Raw genomic sequence first — 16,251 nt, 5'->3', positions numbered from 1 at the left:
CCATGTCTGAGGTCGGTGTCTGCCAAATTTGACATTGATTGAGGCATAATCGAACAGACCACTGGGAGGTGGGGAAGAGGGGGCACCAGAGGGAGACTGGCACAGAGATTCACCTTTTTCTCGACTAATTTGGTCTAGGCCTATATTACTTTTGTATTGCTTTTGTATATTAACATGCTTTTAGAAATATTGTATTTGTTATTTATACTAGTAGCCTATTGTGATGATTTTTTCACGACCCAGATTTTTTGTTGCCCCCCCAAGCACTTGGTGCCCTATGCGCAGTGCCTGATGTGAGTGTGCGGAGCGCCGGCCCTGAGTGGTGACTTAAAAACTTTATTTTCTGATCAAATTTGGGAGACAATCATATCATCCACAAAAAAATCAAAATCATCAGATGATCCATGGGAAATTGATCTAATTCAATTCAATTAAATTCAAGTGTATTTTTCATAGTGCTTTTTACAGTACAAATCGTTACAAAGTAACTTTAAAGAAAATTATGTTTCTACAATATTTAGTAATAGCTTATAGGTGGTGACTGTCAGTTTGTGCACGTATGACAGGATTTGTAGAAACATTAATACAAGACGTAGTCAGCCAGATAATGAACATTATTAATATTATTAATAATTAATAATTATTATATGATGCAGTCACACTTGTAGCAATATTAGTTGGTTATGTTGTTGATTCAGGGTTAGCATCATCTGAGGTCCTCTGATGGTCAGCATCATCTCTTCTCAGGTGTTCTGGATCCAGACTGGAGCTTGTGTAAATCCTAGTTACAAAACATAGAAACAAATAGAGACATCATTAGCATAGCTGCTGTTCCAACGAAGTAATAATTAGTGTAACCCAAACTAAAGAATAAGAATGCACATTTGATCAGATACAACTACACTCACAATTTAAGATACGTTATTCAAATGCTTGGCGAAAGAGATGCGTTTTTAATCTAGATTTAAACAGAGAGAGTTTGTCTGAACCCCAAACATTATCATGATGCTTTTCCAGAGTTTGGGAGCCAAATATGAAAAGCTCTACCTCCTTTAGTGGACTTTGCTATCCTAGGAACTACCAAAAGTCCAGCATTTAGTGACCTTAGGGAGCGTGATGGATTGTAACGTGGTATAAGGCTAATTAGGTACGCAGGAGCTAAACCATTTAGGGCCTTATAGGTAAGTAATGATAATTTGTACATGTCTTGGGACTTAATACGGAACTTAATAGGTAGAAATTGCAGAGATCATATTTTCTTGACCTGGTAAGGACTCTAGCTGCTGCATTTTGGACTACCTGTAGCTTGTTTATTGAAGATGCAGGACAACCACCTAGAAGTGCGTTACAATTAGGGATGCACCGAAATGAAAATTCTTGGCCGAAACCGAAAACCGAAAAAGAGAAAACCAAGGCCGAAAACCGAAACCGAAACACTGAAAGAAATTATGCCAATTATTAGTACCATTGCATTTATTGCTATGACCGTGTACTAAGTTTACTAAAATTAAGACATTGCAATTGCATAAATTAATATTAAAGTTTCAAAGATAATTACAATTACATAACTTATTTAAAAAAAAAAAACATAAGAATACATAATTATAAATGATGCAAATATTTATTAAGCACATTGCAACAATGCACAGTATAAAATAAAATTCAAACTAAAAATTTATCCCACTCATGTGTATATTTAATAATAATGTACAGGCCTACTGGCTGCAGAAAGGTTTTAAAATGAACAGTTCTCTCATAAAAACAAAGTGCATTTAGGTGAAGTGCATTTGAAAATTTTCTCTGTAGGACTAGAAAGTGCATTACTTCTCCAGTATAGGCAAGAGGGTTGTCACTTCTGGGGATGGGGACTTCAGACAGATAACCATCTAGCTGTTGAGCAGTTGAGCTTGTCATCTGCCTGACATCTGAGAAATATTTGAGAGAGTGTATTTAAATAGGGCCAGGGCATAAATAAACCTTTTTATCAAATTAAAGCAGAAATCTAGCAGAAAATCTAGCATAAATATGGCTACAATCTGATATTATGTATGTATATATGTTTGTGTGTGTGTGTGTGTATGTATGTATATATATATATATATATATATATATATATATATATATATATATATATATATATATATATACCGTAGCCTAAGAACAAAATAGCCAACGTATTATTATTATTTGAGGCACTTTCTTGCAGAATTCCACTGAACATATCAGACAACGATGGTGCATGCCACTCATCTGGTGCAGAGACCAGTCTTTTTTTTTCTGCGCTCTGATCTGTCTCCTGCGCTTGGCGCTTCTCCGTCTCCACGTGGGTTCTCCGCATCCAGCGCGGCCTGGATCATTTCTCGTGCGCGCTGCCTTATTTCCGCATCCAAGTAATGGTCTTTATAACGCGGATCAAGCACATTCACGATGAAGTGCAGAGGATCCGAAAAGATCTCAGTGAGACGTGTGCTAACAGACTCTATAAGACTGTACTTTTCTTTGTTTTTACTTCGTGGTCCGTCTAAATCTCTTTGTTAGGAGACGTTTTAGTGCTGCGAATAAAGGAGTAAGAAGAGAGAGAATGTTCTCACTGGTGTTAAGTGAATGTCGCGTGGAGCTCGTGGTCTGGGCTATGCAGGTGCACGTGCAGGTCGCGGTTTCTGTTTGCGTCATCACAACATTTCGGCCGTGTTGTTTCGGTGATAAAAGTCTATCGGCCGAAAACCGAAAAGGCCATTTTCGGCCGAAAATTTTCGGTGGCCGAAATTTCGGTGCATCCCTAGTTACAATAGTCCAGTCTAGAGGTCATGAATGCATGAACTAGCTTTTCTGCATCAGAAACAGACAACATGTTTCGTAACTTGGCAATGTTTCTAAGACGGAAGAATGGAGATTTTCAAAAGACAAGTTGCTGTCTAATATAACACCCAGATTTTTGACTGTAGAAGAAGTAACAGAACATCCGTCTAGTTGCAGATTGTAATCTACAAGATTCTGTGTAGTGTTGTTTGGTCCAATAATTAATATCTCTGTCTTATCTGAATTTAATTGGAGAAAATTATTGGTCATCCAATCTTTTAAATTGGATTTTTAGAAGTTTCATCTGGTCTCGTTGAGATATATAGCTGAGTATCATCAGCATAACAGTGAAAGCTAATTCCGTATTTTCAAAATGTATAACCAAGGGGCAACATGTATATTGAAAATAGAAGGGGACCTAGGACGGATCCTTGTGGCACTCCATATTTTACTGATGATATATGAGATGACTCCCCATTTAAGTAAACAAAATTGAAGCGATTGGACAGGTAGGATCTAAACCGTTTTATAGCCTGCCCTTGAATACCTGTATAGTTTTGTAATTGATCTATGAGTATGTCATGATCAATGGTGTCGAACGCAGCACTAAGATCAAGTAGAACTATAAATGAGATGCAGCCTTGATCTGACGCAAGAAGTAGGTCATTTGTAATTTTAACAAGTGCAGTTTCTGTGCTATGGTGGGGCCTGAAACCTGACTGAAATTCTTCATACAGATCATTTTTGTGCAGGAAGGTGCTCAATTGAGCAGACACAACTTTTTCTAAAATTTTAGACATAAATGGAAGATTTGAAATAGGCCTATAATTTTCCAGTTTACTAGGATCTAGTTCTGGTTTCTCTCTCTCTCTCGCTCTCACCAGAGCCGGTCGCATTTCTTTCCTCTCCTCCCTGCCTTTCCTTGCTTCACTTGTTTTTTCTCTTGTCTTGTCTACTTGAGAGACTGCACTGCTACTTGAGAGACTGCACTGCTCTCCTAAACTGGAATATGGATTTGATAAATTGGTCTCTCAACGCAATTGACACCATCTTCTTGACGAGAAACCTGGGTTCGGGGGAACCTGACTGCCCTGCCGGAACGTTTGCAGTTGGCTACACGATGGACGTGTGGGAGAGGTGGCGGGTCGTATGTCTGGCGGCTTTTTCCGTGGAGGACATTGAAGACATCTACTTATTCGGAACCATGATAACAGGTTTTTTGCTGATTGGATTAGGCATTGCCCTGGGTTATCGGGAAATTAAGAAGACGGGAACAGCTGTCCAAAGCCTCACAAGGCTGCCCGTCATGATTGAAGTAGTGGGCAGAGCGGTCAGCATTGAGACTGAGACTATTAACCGCAATATGGATAACATCACGAAGAGGCTCACGGATTTGGAAAAGAAATTGGAGAATTTGGAGACCAATGGACAATGAACAATCATAGTGACCGTGAAAATAAATGCGTCTACTAGACCAAACAACTGGTATCTTATCTTCTTTTGGCTTTCTTTACCAGCTTTGGCTGGATGACAAAAATCTCCCAGGTGAGCAGTGCAGATTGACTTATCTTTCATTCCTCCACCCTCTCCCACAGACACCTGCTGATTGTTGACTCTGTCTAGGACCTGACCAAGGACGTTTCCATGGCAACTTGCTGTGACGCTGTAAAATCTGCGGACTGAGGCATCTAGAGAGAGTCACAACTCTCCAGGCCTACAAATACACAAACTCTTACACATATACAGATATGCATTAATTTGGGTGCGATGGATGAAACTGAAGTGTTAGATGCTGTAGAATCTACATTCGCTATTGTATTTCTAATATTTTCTATTTTATCAGTGAAGAAATTCATAAAGTCATTACTATTTAACGTTGGTGAAATATTTGAATAAGGTGGCATCTGGTAATTTGTTAATTTAGCTGTCACAGTGTCTGGGTTGTGTTCCCTGGGAATCCACTAGGTGTCATCCTTCCCCACAGTGTCTGTCACTTTATGAATCACATTCCTCACGTTCTCTGCTTAATTATTGCACCCAGCTTTCACTAGTTACCAATCATCACACTCTGTCTATTTCCCATTAGCGTTTGTCTCTCCTTGTGTATTTAACCCGGTCTGTCTTAGCATGTGTCCCGGAGTCCTTGTTTAATTCATGTCCGTCAGTTCGTGCCCTTGCCTTGTGTTCATGTTTTGTTTATGTTTGGATTGATGTTTTGGTTTCGACTCATGCCTGGACTGTTTATTCTCTTTGGATTACCCCTTAATAAAAATGTACTCACAATTGGTTCTCCGTGAATCCTTGTATCCCGGTCGTGACATTAACCACTGTGCTAAAAAAAAAACTTGGATTGTTTTGGTTATATTCTATGAGTTTGTGGATATGGCCTGCCCAAGCAGTTTTTAGAGCCTGTCTATAGCAGGACATACTGTTTTTCTATGCAATTCTAAAAACTTCCAAGTTAGTTTTTCTCCATTTGCGTTCAAGACTACGAGTTACTTTCTTGAGTGCATATTACTGTTATACCATGGCACAGTACGTTTTTCTCTAACCTTTTTCAATTTGATGGGGGCAACAGCTTCTAATGTATAAGGGAAAATAGTGCCCATGTTGTCAGTTATTTCGTCTAATTCATGTGTATTTTTGGGTACAAATAGTAGTTGAGATAGATCAGGCAGGTTATTTGCGAATCTGTCTTTGGTGACTGGAACAATAGTTCTGCCCAGACGGTAACGCTGAGACATATAGTTAATATCAGTGATATTCAGCATGCACGATACAAGGAAATGGTCTGTAATATCATCACATTGAAGTACGATATCTATATCAGTTAAATCGATTCCTTGCTATATAATTAAATCTAGTGTATGATTAAAACGATGAGTGGGCCTGGTGACATTTTGCTTGACTCCAAAAGAGTTTATTAGGTCAGTAAACGCAAGTCCTAATGCATCATTTGTATTATCAACGTGAATATTAAAATCTCCCATGATTAGCGCCTTATCAACTACATTAGATTTATTTTGCATGTCCGACAGTGTAACATTAAGCAAAAGTATTTCGAATGAGTTAAACCTGTATCGCGTTTTCTGGGTAACAGTGAGAATATCACTATATATTGTTGCAACACCTCCGCCACGACCAGGATGACGGGGCTCATGCTTATAACCGAAGTTTGGTGGAGTCGACTCATTTAGACCAAAATAATCATTTGGTTGTAGCCAGGTTTCAGTCAAGCAAAGTACATCAAAACTATTATCTGTGATCATTTCATTTACAGTAACTGGTTTGGGTGTGAGTGATCTAATATTTATGAGCCCAAACTTTAAAGATTTTTTTTTTGTTCATTTACTTTACATGTTTCTGGTTTAATCACGATAAGATTTTTTCTTGATCCTACATTTAAAATTATATTTTGACCTCACTATTCCGGGAACAGACACAGTCTTAATAGATTTTTTAGCGCAAGTACTTTTATCATTTATGCAGGTGGAACAAAAATCATAATAGTTATTTGAGAATTGTCTTACTAGTCACATGGAGCGAAGTGTCCTGGAGATGTTGTCAGAGAGCAGCTCCGCTCCACCTCTGCTGGGGTGTAAGCCATCAGCGCGAAACAGCCTAGGACGCTCCCAGAAAAGATTCCAGTTATTAACAAATAGCAGTTTCTGTTCTTTACACCATGACAACAACCATTCATTTAAAGCAAAAAGTCTACTGAACTTTTCGTGTCCTCGTCGATACGTGGGCAGTGGTCCTGACACGATGATCGTCGCCGCGGGCGTTGTGCTGTGAACCGTCTCGATCAGGCTCCTGAAGTCCCTCTTCAGCGTCTCCGTCTGCCGCAGCCTGGTGTCGTTAACCCCGACGTGAAGCACGACTGCTCTGGGGCTCTCGTCGGCTTTCAGGATCGCGGGTATCTGAGCAGAAACATCGAGAACACGAGCACCAGGGAAACAATGAGTGTGCACTTTACCTTTGGCTAACGTAGCACGGACGTGTCGGACGATGGAGTCTCCGATGACACAGCGTCACAGCCTCATGTCCCATCTCCCAGAGGACTCGAGCTCGTGTCCTGCAATCAAAGGTAGACATTCATCCGCCATTAAAGCAAGTAACAGTGAGTGCAGCAATGGTAATGTGTGTGAATATTAGCAATGTATTAGCAATGTAAGCGCAGTTAGCAGCAACCACAACAAGCAGTACAGGCGCCAACAACAAACAGGAAGTGACGTTTATGACCTATACTCAGAATTCGTGCTCTGCATTTAACCCATCCAAAGTGCACACACACAGAGCAGTGAACACACACACACACACGCTGTGAACACACACCCGGAGCAGTGGACAGCCATTTATGCTGCGGCACCCAGGGAGTAGCTGGGGGTTCAATGCCTTGCTCAAGGGCACCTGAGTTGTGGTATTGCTGGCATAATAAACCAAGGCAAGGCAAGTTTATCTATATAGCACATTTCGTACACAATGGTAATTCTAAGTGCTTTACATAAAATGATTAAAAATATACTTGAATTAAATACTTGAATGGCAAAGTAGCTAAAGATGGACTCCCCTTTTTTTTTTTGAACCCTTGGTATTTCTAGCTGACTCAGCCCTAGTGATCTGTGTGGTCTGTTTGGTTTATTTTCAGTGAACATTGTAAGGGAAACAGGTCAATTTAGCTCAAAGGGAATCATTTAAGATTGTAAAGGGAATTTGAACAGAATCACTGTTTCACGGCTGGTCACGGAGACGCCCTGCGATTCAGTGAACTAGCCGTTTAACATCAAATCTGCGCTGGATACTAATATCCAAACTATAGTGAAACACTATCAATTAGCACAGTAACAAGATTGGCAGTTTAAGACATTAACTTGTAAGCACAAAACACAAGATACTTCTCTTTTCAATATGAATAAGGCTTTATTAGATAAATCTAAGACATATAAACTAATCTAACACATAAACGCACGCACACACATTCACACAAGTTGTAGGAAGGTCGAAAGTTAAGGAAAGATGAGTTTAAGAGAATGGAAATATGGAATCCCAAGTTTACAGCAATACGTTAAATTGCATAGACATGAACAACCATCAATCACGTAATTAGCCCTTGCATTGAGTTCCTCAATGTGACTAAAATTATATTAGATACACCAGCACAACAAATATCTGGGGATACGTTGCCTTAGTTTCCTGTGAAAGGGACTCCCGTTGAAAGGGGTATCCCGGTGTCGCTGATTGGCTGGAAGTTCAGTAGTGAAGTGACGTCTTGGGAAGCCCGTGGTTGTTGGGCGTTGGCTGAAAGTGCAGAGTCGTGTGCGCTGGTTGAAGTTGAACGGGCATCCGAGGTCAGGCGTCGGAGACTCGACGTTACAAAACTTAACTCAGAACACGAAACTCTCAAACGGAAAAGAAAAGAAATAAAGTTTGACGAGACTAGGTTGTGTTCCTTCTCATTGTGGCATAGTAGCAGCAGGCAGGCACGCTGGAACCGCGCTCAAAGAACAATGATGACTAACCGCATGGCTAGATGCTACAAGCTAAAGCTAGGTAGCAAAGTTACAAGCTAAGAGCAGGCATGACTAATAGCATGACTGATAGCACGAGCAAGGCTGGAACTAAAAGCAGACTAAAAGCCCACATGACTGATAGCACAAGCAATGCTAGACTAAAAGCAGACTAAAAGCCCGCATGACTGATAGCACAAGCAATGCTAGACTAAAAGCCGACTAAAAGCAAGGCATGACTGATAGCACAAGCAATGCTAGAACTAAAAGCCAAATTTCATGGGGTCCAAAGTATTTAAAACTTCCTTGTTGGCCACCCCTCAAATGTTGCCTTGACCAATCAGATATGGTCTTGGGGTGGGTATCATAAATCATTTGTTTATCTTACCAAGCATGTGGTTATTGCCTCACAGGGTCTAATTTTGGACATGATTCCTATAACATGATTATGATATATTTTACAAATAAATGATTGTCAGGACAATATCAAGCAAGAAAATTCGATTATGTCAATACTAGACATGACTATGTATCCTATAGTTATCAAAAGACATACACAATAAGTGATTATACATGATAGTCAAATGTGTGGGTTACACATAAATGAATATGGAGTTAAGCAATGGAACGATTCATTTACAAGTCTTTTTGAGTTCATTCTGGTCCATATATAATGTATAAAAAGCAGTTTCTTTGCCATTCTCTGGCAAAGGGACTTTTCTGTGAAGACAAAGGTTTAAAGCCCTTCCCCCTTAGGAATTTCAGTCTGGTTTCACTGGCTGGGGGGGGAAGTCAATGCAAGTATTTAACTTGATCTCCTGGGTTTACATGTGATGTCCAGCGTTGCATTCCAATCACGAACAATAAATTTGACAATCTCTTCTTCGAATTAAAATTGTCAATAATTGTTATATTGGTGTTAATGTTGAAAGCTGTTGTGTGAACAAGTTGGTTGGTTGGTTATCTTGCTTGGTTCTTGTGGCACTAGAACTGATTTATGACTTCCTGAGGAGTTCGGCTCTCGTTTCAATGCACACAGCTCTGATAGACTCTTTGATTTGTCTGATTCGACTCATTTCTGCTACAACATATCTTCAGTATATTTCAGTCCTAGGTCATTGAGGGATTTATAAACAAGTAAAAGTACTTTAAAACCAATCCTAAATGTAACTGGAAGCCAATACAAGGACCTGAGGACTGGTGTGATATGCTCAGATTTTCTGATTCTATTCCGAATCCTGGCAGCAGGATTCTTCTTGAGAAGGCCGGTGAGGAGACCATTAAAATAGTCCACCCTGCTGGTGATAAAGGCATGAACAAGTTTCTCCAAGTCTTGACTGGAACAAAACATCTAATTCTTGCAATGTTCTTTAGATGATTTAGTTACTGCTTTGACATGACTGCTGAAAATAAGGTCTGTTCCCAGAATCACACCAAGATTCCTGACTTGATTTTTAGTTGTTTGACCCCTAGAGTCAAGGTATGCATTGACCTAGAAAACTTTATCTTTGTTTCCAAATGCAATGAGTTTTTTCCTTGTTTAACTGAAGAAACATATGGGACATCCAAATATACATTTCATCAATACATTGGCAGAGGGAGTCAATGGGGCTGTAGTCATTTGGAGATAAGGCTAGGTAAATCTGGGTATCATCAGCATAGTTGTGATTGTTTGTTCTTTCTCATTATTTGACTTAGTGGGAGCATATACAGGCTAAACAAGAGTGGTGCAAGAATTGAGCCTTGTGAGACTCCGCATCTCATGGACATCCACTTAGACTTATGCTCTCCTATACTCACATAATAACCTCTCCCTTCTAAGTATGACCTGAACCATTTGAGTACCATCCCAGAAATCCCAAACCAGTTTTCCAGTCTCTCTAGTAGTATGTTATGATCGACAGTGTCAAACGCAGCACTGAGATCTAGTAATACCAGCACTTATATTTTGCCAAAATCAGAATTTAAGTGAATAACATTTATTATCTTAATGAGTGCTGTCTCTGTGTTATGATGCAGTCAGAAACCAGATTGAAATTTCTCCAGGTATCCATTTGAGTTTAAGTATTTGTTCAGCTGATTAAAAACTATGTTTTCTATAATTTTGCCTATAAAAGGAAGATTAGATTGCTCTTTTTCAGGAGGGGCTTAACAACTGCAGTTTGGAAATGTCCCAGAAAGAAGAGGGGACATTAAGACAGCTGCTTTTAACAGTTAAACACACTTTTTAAAAAAAGATGTGGGAATTGTGTCAAGATAGCAGGTTGATGGTTTTAGGTGCTGCAATGTCTTCCATAATTTTGCTATCTATTGCTTAAAAAAATAGACATAGTAACTCTTTGATATTGCGGCCGAATCTGTCTGACCTCTGCATTACTTGAGGATGTGCTAATTTCCTTCCTGATATTGATGATCTTCTCAGAAAAGAAGGAAGCAAACTCATTGCATTTGCAGTCTGAGAGCATTTCACTGGGAATCTGACTTGGGGGTTTGTCAGTATCTCAACAGTGGCTAAAAGAGTATGAGTTTTGTTTAAGTTACTGTTTATAAGGTTTGAGAAGAAATTCTGTCTAGCTGTGGCTAGTTACACATTAAAAGCATGGAGGCTGTCTTTATAGATGCTATAGTGAATTTCAAGTTTCGTCTTCCGCCACATCCGCTCTACTTTTCTGCATTATCTCTTCATAGTCTGAACTGCTATTGATCTTCTCCAAAATTATTTCTGTCTGCTAATTTTCTTACTGACTATTATTGGAGCAATATCATCAATCTAACCCAAAAATTGCACTGTTAACAAACTGATGTGCCATGGTCAGTGTGAGGTGACAAAAGCACACACAAAGTATGGTGTAAATATGTCAAACCTTTGCAGAGATACAGCCCTCAGATGCAGTTTGGCAATCTTTTTAGCAAATTTGTTCATGGGTTAACGAAAACCATTTTGTTAATCAACATGAAATCCTTAACTTTTTGCAAGCTTGGTCTGAAGATCATCCGAGTCAAATTTGGTGAAAATCGGACCAACAATCTAGGAGGAGTTTGAAAAAGTAGGTTTTCAACATGAATCAAAATGGTGAACAGGAATTTCAGCCCCTATTGGTAAAAATGGTATTATTGTTCTCGTCATTACCAAAGGAATCTGTCAACATCAGCCCAATTGCAATAGGTTAATGTAAGCAAAAGTTATTAGCATTTTTCTTTAAAAAAAAAATAAAAATTGACCACAAGGTAGTGCTGCCCCCAACCATTTTGAGAACCAAGAGGGTTTGAAGCCAATTAAATTCATAAATTAGTTTCATTACTATAAGCTAATGCATTTGTAAAATACAACATTTTAGGACATAATTCGAAATGGCTGACGTCAATAATGACTGACATGGGAAAACTAAATATCATTCGATTCGGCATGATGCACCAAATCTAAAGAGAGAGTGTTTTGTGATGTTTGGTTTAAGCATTCAGAATTTTTGAGCAAAAATATTAATCTCCTGACCACTGACCAAGGGGCAAAGTGCTGAAAGACTTCAGGTAGTCTCAGGTGATGCTTGTTATGACGCACACCAAGTTTGGTCTTAATAGGCCAAACAGTTGCGGAGATATAGCCTCACATCCACTTTTACGTGCTTTTCACATAATTTGTTCACATGCTTTTCGGAAATGGTAGGACTAATCAACTTGAATTCCATAACTACAGAATTTGAGTTCGAGCACTGACAAGCTGACCTTCCACTTCTGCAACCTCTAAAGCCCTGCCTGGCAGCACTCATGTGTCTGTTTTTTTGAAGCCAGCTTCTGCACCTGATGCACAGCACAAGGACTCAACTTCTTTGATCGACCTGTAACAATGTAAAAACTTTAAAATCACGGGAAGAAGGAGGCGGGAACCGACGGACATTTAAATGAAACTTTAATAATTAAAAAAGCACAAAACAAAACCAAAACACAAAATAAAATCCAGGCCTGGTCCTCTCTCCTCCTTCACTGTCGTAACTCATCTTTTATCCTTCCAATCTCCTCCATGGAACTTGAGACCTGAGTGGCACAGGTGTCGCTCATTTCAAAATCACTCCACCAGCCTCGCTCCATTAACACGGCTTCTGCCCCACTCATCACATACCCCCATCGGCCCTCGATGGTCGGGGGGGTATTCGCCAAGACTACACTCTACAATTGCTCAAGGTGGCCACGGGTACCTGGGGTTAAGGGCAGACAGATGAGGCGAGAGAAAAGGAGACGGAAGGATGAGGAGCGACAGAGACTAGAGTGGAGAGAAGAAAAAGATTGTTCTGGTTCCCATACACACTGCTGCTCGGCTCCCCACCAGCTGTGTGAACTCTTCTGCAGTGCCTGGCAGTGGCACTGGATGGCCCTCGGTGGATGGCATGACACTCCTCTGCTGCCCGGCGGACGGCGACAGCTCCTCTGGTGTCAGGCAGCCAGCAGGAGTCCCTCATTCCCTGCTCCTCTCTAACAATGTAAACAATGTAAAAATGTAAATACTTCATAATCACTGGAAGAAGGAGGTGGGAACCGGCGGACATTTAAATCAAACTTTAATAATAAAATAAGCACAAAACAGCGCGATAGCCCATCACAGACGACTGCCGCACACAAATAAAACCAAAACACAAAATAAAATCCAGGCCTGATCCTCTCTCGTCCTTCACTGTCGTAGCTCCCCTTTTATCCTCCCGATCTCCGCTCGCTCTTTTCGCACAGCTCTCGGCCCCGCCCCACTCATCACACAACCTTTGCAAGGGCTGTTCCAAGTGGAACCCATCTTGGAAAAACTCTGTATGACTCTGGCCACTGTACTGTAACACAGTTTCAGGGTATTACCAATCTTCCTATAGCCTAGGCCATCTTTGTGGAGAGCAACAATTCTAATTCTTAAATCCTCAGAGAGTTCTTTGCCATGAGGGGCACTCTGAGCATCCAGTGGTCCGTATGAGAGAATTGTACTCAAAGCACAAAATCTTAACTGCTCTAATAAAAGATATTCAAATTTGTATGGTCCTGTCAAGCAGACAAAAATATAATCATAATGAATAGGACATGCGGCTTTGGTGTCACTTAGGATATACTCAGACTTATTGCCAGATATATTGAAAATAAGGGCTGTATTTAAAAAAAAAAAAAATTCAGAGCATAGTAAATATGTACTGCTATACAAGCAGCACATTGAGTACTTTAAAATATATCCAAGTTTAATTTGTACAGTATTGTCCCTTGAGAAGATATACTAAAATATTTGCTGAAATGTGAGGGATGTAAATGGTAAATGGTAAATGACGGTTTTGACCTCACTGATTGGAGTGTTTTTGAAGCCGCTGCCACTGATCTGGACGAACTCACAGAGGCTGTAACATCTTATATCAGTTTCTCTGAGGATATGTGTATTCCTACCAGGACTCATCTAACTTACAACAATGACAAACTGTGGTTCACTGCAAAACTCAGACAGCTCTGTCAGGCCAAAGAAGATGCTTACAGGAAGGGGGACAATGTCTTGTATAAACAGGCTAAATACACACTGGAAAAGGAGAAGTGGCATAAAGGAATTATTCTGGAAAAATAAGGACTCAGTTCACTTCCAATGACTCAGTCTGGAAAAGTCTGAAAGAGATCACCAACTACAAGACACCATCCCCCATCACTGTGAAGAATCAAAAACTGGAGGACGAACTGAACGAGTTTTACTGCAGGATTGAAAGAAGAAAACCCATCATCTGCCCTGAATGCTTCTTCACACAACCATTCACACCATTCACAACTCCTGCTACATGCCCTGAACAACTCTCCAAACAAGCGTTCACACCATTCACAACTCTTGCAACCCCCTCTCCCCCACATCTGCAATACAGATAAGCAAGGATGTGGTGTGCCAGGTCTTCCGGAAGCAGAAAAGGAAAAAGGCACCAGACCCAGATTGTGTTACACCAGCCTGTCTGAAATCCTGTGATGACCAGCTGGCCCCCATCTTCACACAGATCTTCAACAGATTACTGAAGCTGGCGCCGCCGAGTCCGCTTAGATTATGTTTTTATTTACTTTTTTACCTACTTTTGCTCTCTCTTTTTACACACATTACCTCTGCACTGATCATATACGAAAAGGAAACACTTTTGGACATTGGACAACGCTTCACTGACCTGTTTCAGGACACTTTATCCTCCAACCCATCGTGGCCATCTGAGATTCTCCGGAACGCCGAGATGAACAATGGCCACCTGAATAACCACTCGAGGCGACGGAACAAGAAACACCGCGGGAAACGTGCTGGGATTCGCAACAGACTGAGGAAAAGAGCACACAGCCCTCCTTTACCGAGCATTTTGCTCGCCAATGTCCAGTCTCTGGAGAATAAGATGGACGATCTTAGAGCCAGGATAAACTTCCAACGCTCACGCCCTTGGTCACGGACGCTGCTGTAACGCTGTCTGAAAACTTCTCTGTTTTACGGATGGACAGGACAGCCGAGGCCGGCAAATCCAAAGGCAGAGGAGTTTGTTTCATGATTAACAAGAAATAGTGTGACCCCAGGAATATCTCCACTCTGTCACGCTCCTGCTCGCCTCATCTGGATCATTTATCCATTATTTGCTGCCCATTCTATCTGCCTCTGGAGTTTTCATCGATCATTATAACTGCTGTTTACATCCCTCCACAAGCAGACACTGGCTTGGCTTTGTCTGAGCTTCACGATGCGCTCAGCGGCAACATCAACAAACATCCTGACGCTGCTATTATCAATGCTGGGGACTTTAACAAAGCCAAACTCAGGCAAGTTATGCCTAATTTTTATTAACATGTATCCTGTCCAACCAGAGGACCGAATACACTGGATCATTGCTACACTCAGTTTAAGAATGCCTACAAAGCTCGCTCACTACCGCTTTCGGCAAATCGGACCATGCCGCCATTTTCCACACACCGGAATATCAACAACGGCTAGTTCAAGATCCCCCGGTGCAGAGGGTGGTGACGCGATGGTCCGCCCATTCAGAAGCAACGTTACAGGCGGCTCTTGATTAGGTAGACTGGGACATGTTTCGCGCAAGTTCATCTGACGTCAGCGAGTTCACGGATGCAGCGTTAAGCTTTGTAAACATGCTAGCCGATCAAGCTACGGATACAATAACTATAAGGACATTCTCAAATCAGAAACCGTGGGTGGACAGATCAATCCGTGCAGCAGTAAACAAACGCACTGCTGCTTACAACGCCAGTCTTCTGTCGGGAAACATGAGCGAGTATAAAACATCGTGCTATGCTATCCGGTGTGCAGTAAGAGCCGCCAAACACAGACACAGGGAACGCATAGAGTCACATTTCCAGCTAAATGACTCCCGACGCATGTGGCAAGGACTAAGGACCATCTGTGACTTTGGAAATAAATCCTCTGCAGAGGTGAGAGCAGATCCATCGCTGGCTGACGAGCTAAACACTTTCTACGGCCGCTTTGAAAGCAATCGAAGCAGTGTGAGTCTGCCGATCAGCGCGTCAAGAAGCAGCAGTCAGAGCAGTGATCATCATGCGATCACCGTGTCGGAGGACGAGGTTCGGAGGGCACTAAAGCGAGTGAATGTCTCTTGCTACATCGGTGGTTCCCACCTCATTCAAAAAATCGGTCATCATCCCTGTGCCTAAAAACAATAAACCCTCTTGTCTGAATGACTATCATCCAGTTGCCCTCACATCAATAGTCATGAAGGTCTTTGGGGGACTGGTTAAAAACGTCATCTGCTCCTCCATACCGGATACTTTGGACCCTCTTCAGTTTGCCTATCACCCAAACAGATCCACAGATGATGCCATCTATCACATCCTGCACTCTTCTTTCACACACATCGACAGCAATAACAGGAACTATGTAAGGCTGCTATTTATTGACTATAGCTCAGCTTTTAATACTATAGTCCCCATAAAGCTAGCTTCCAAACTC

The sequence above is a fragment of the Carassius gibelio genome, chromosome A2 (assembly GCF_023724105.1).
Source record: "Carassius gibelio isolate Cgi1373 ecotype wild population from Czech Republic chromosome A2, carGib1.2-hapl.c, whole genome shotgun sequence".
In the NCBI taxonomy this organism is placed as follows: Eukaryota; Metazoa; Chordata; class Actinopteri; order Cypriniformes; family Cyprinidae; genus Carassius; species Carassius gibelio.
The sequence above is the reverse complement of the archived record's forward strand: the minus strand, read 5'-3'. Positions refer to the sequence as shown.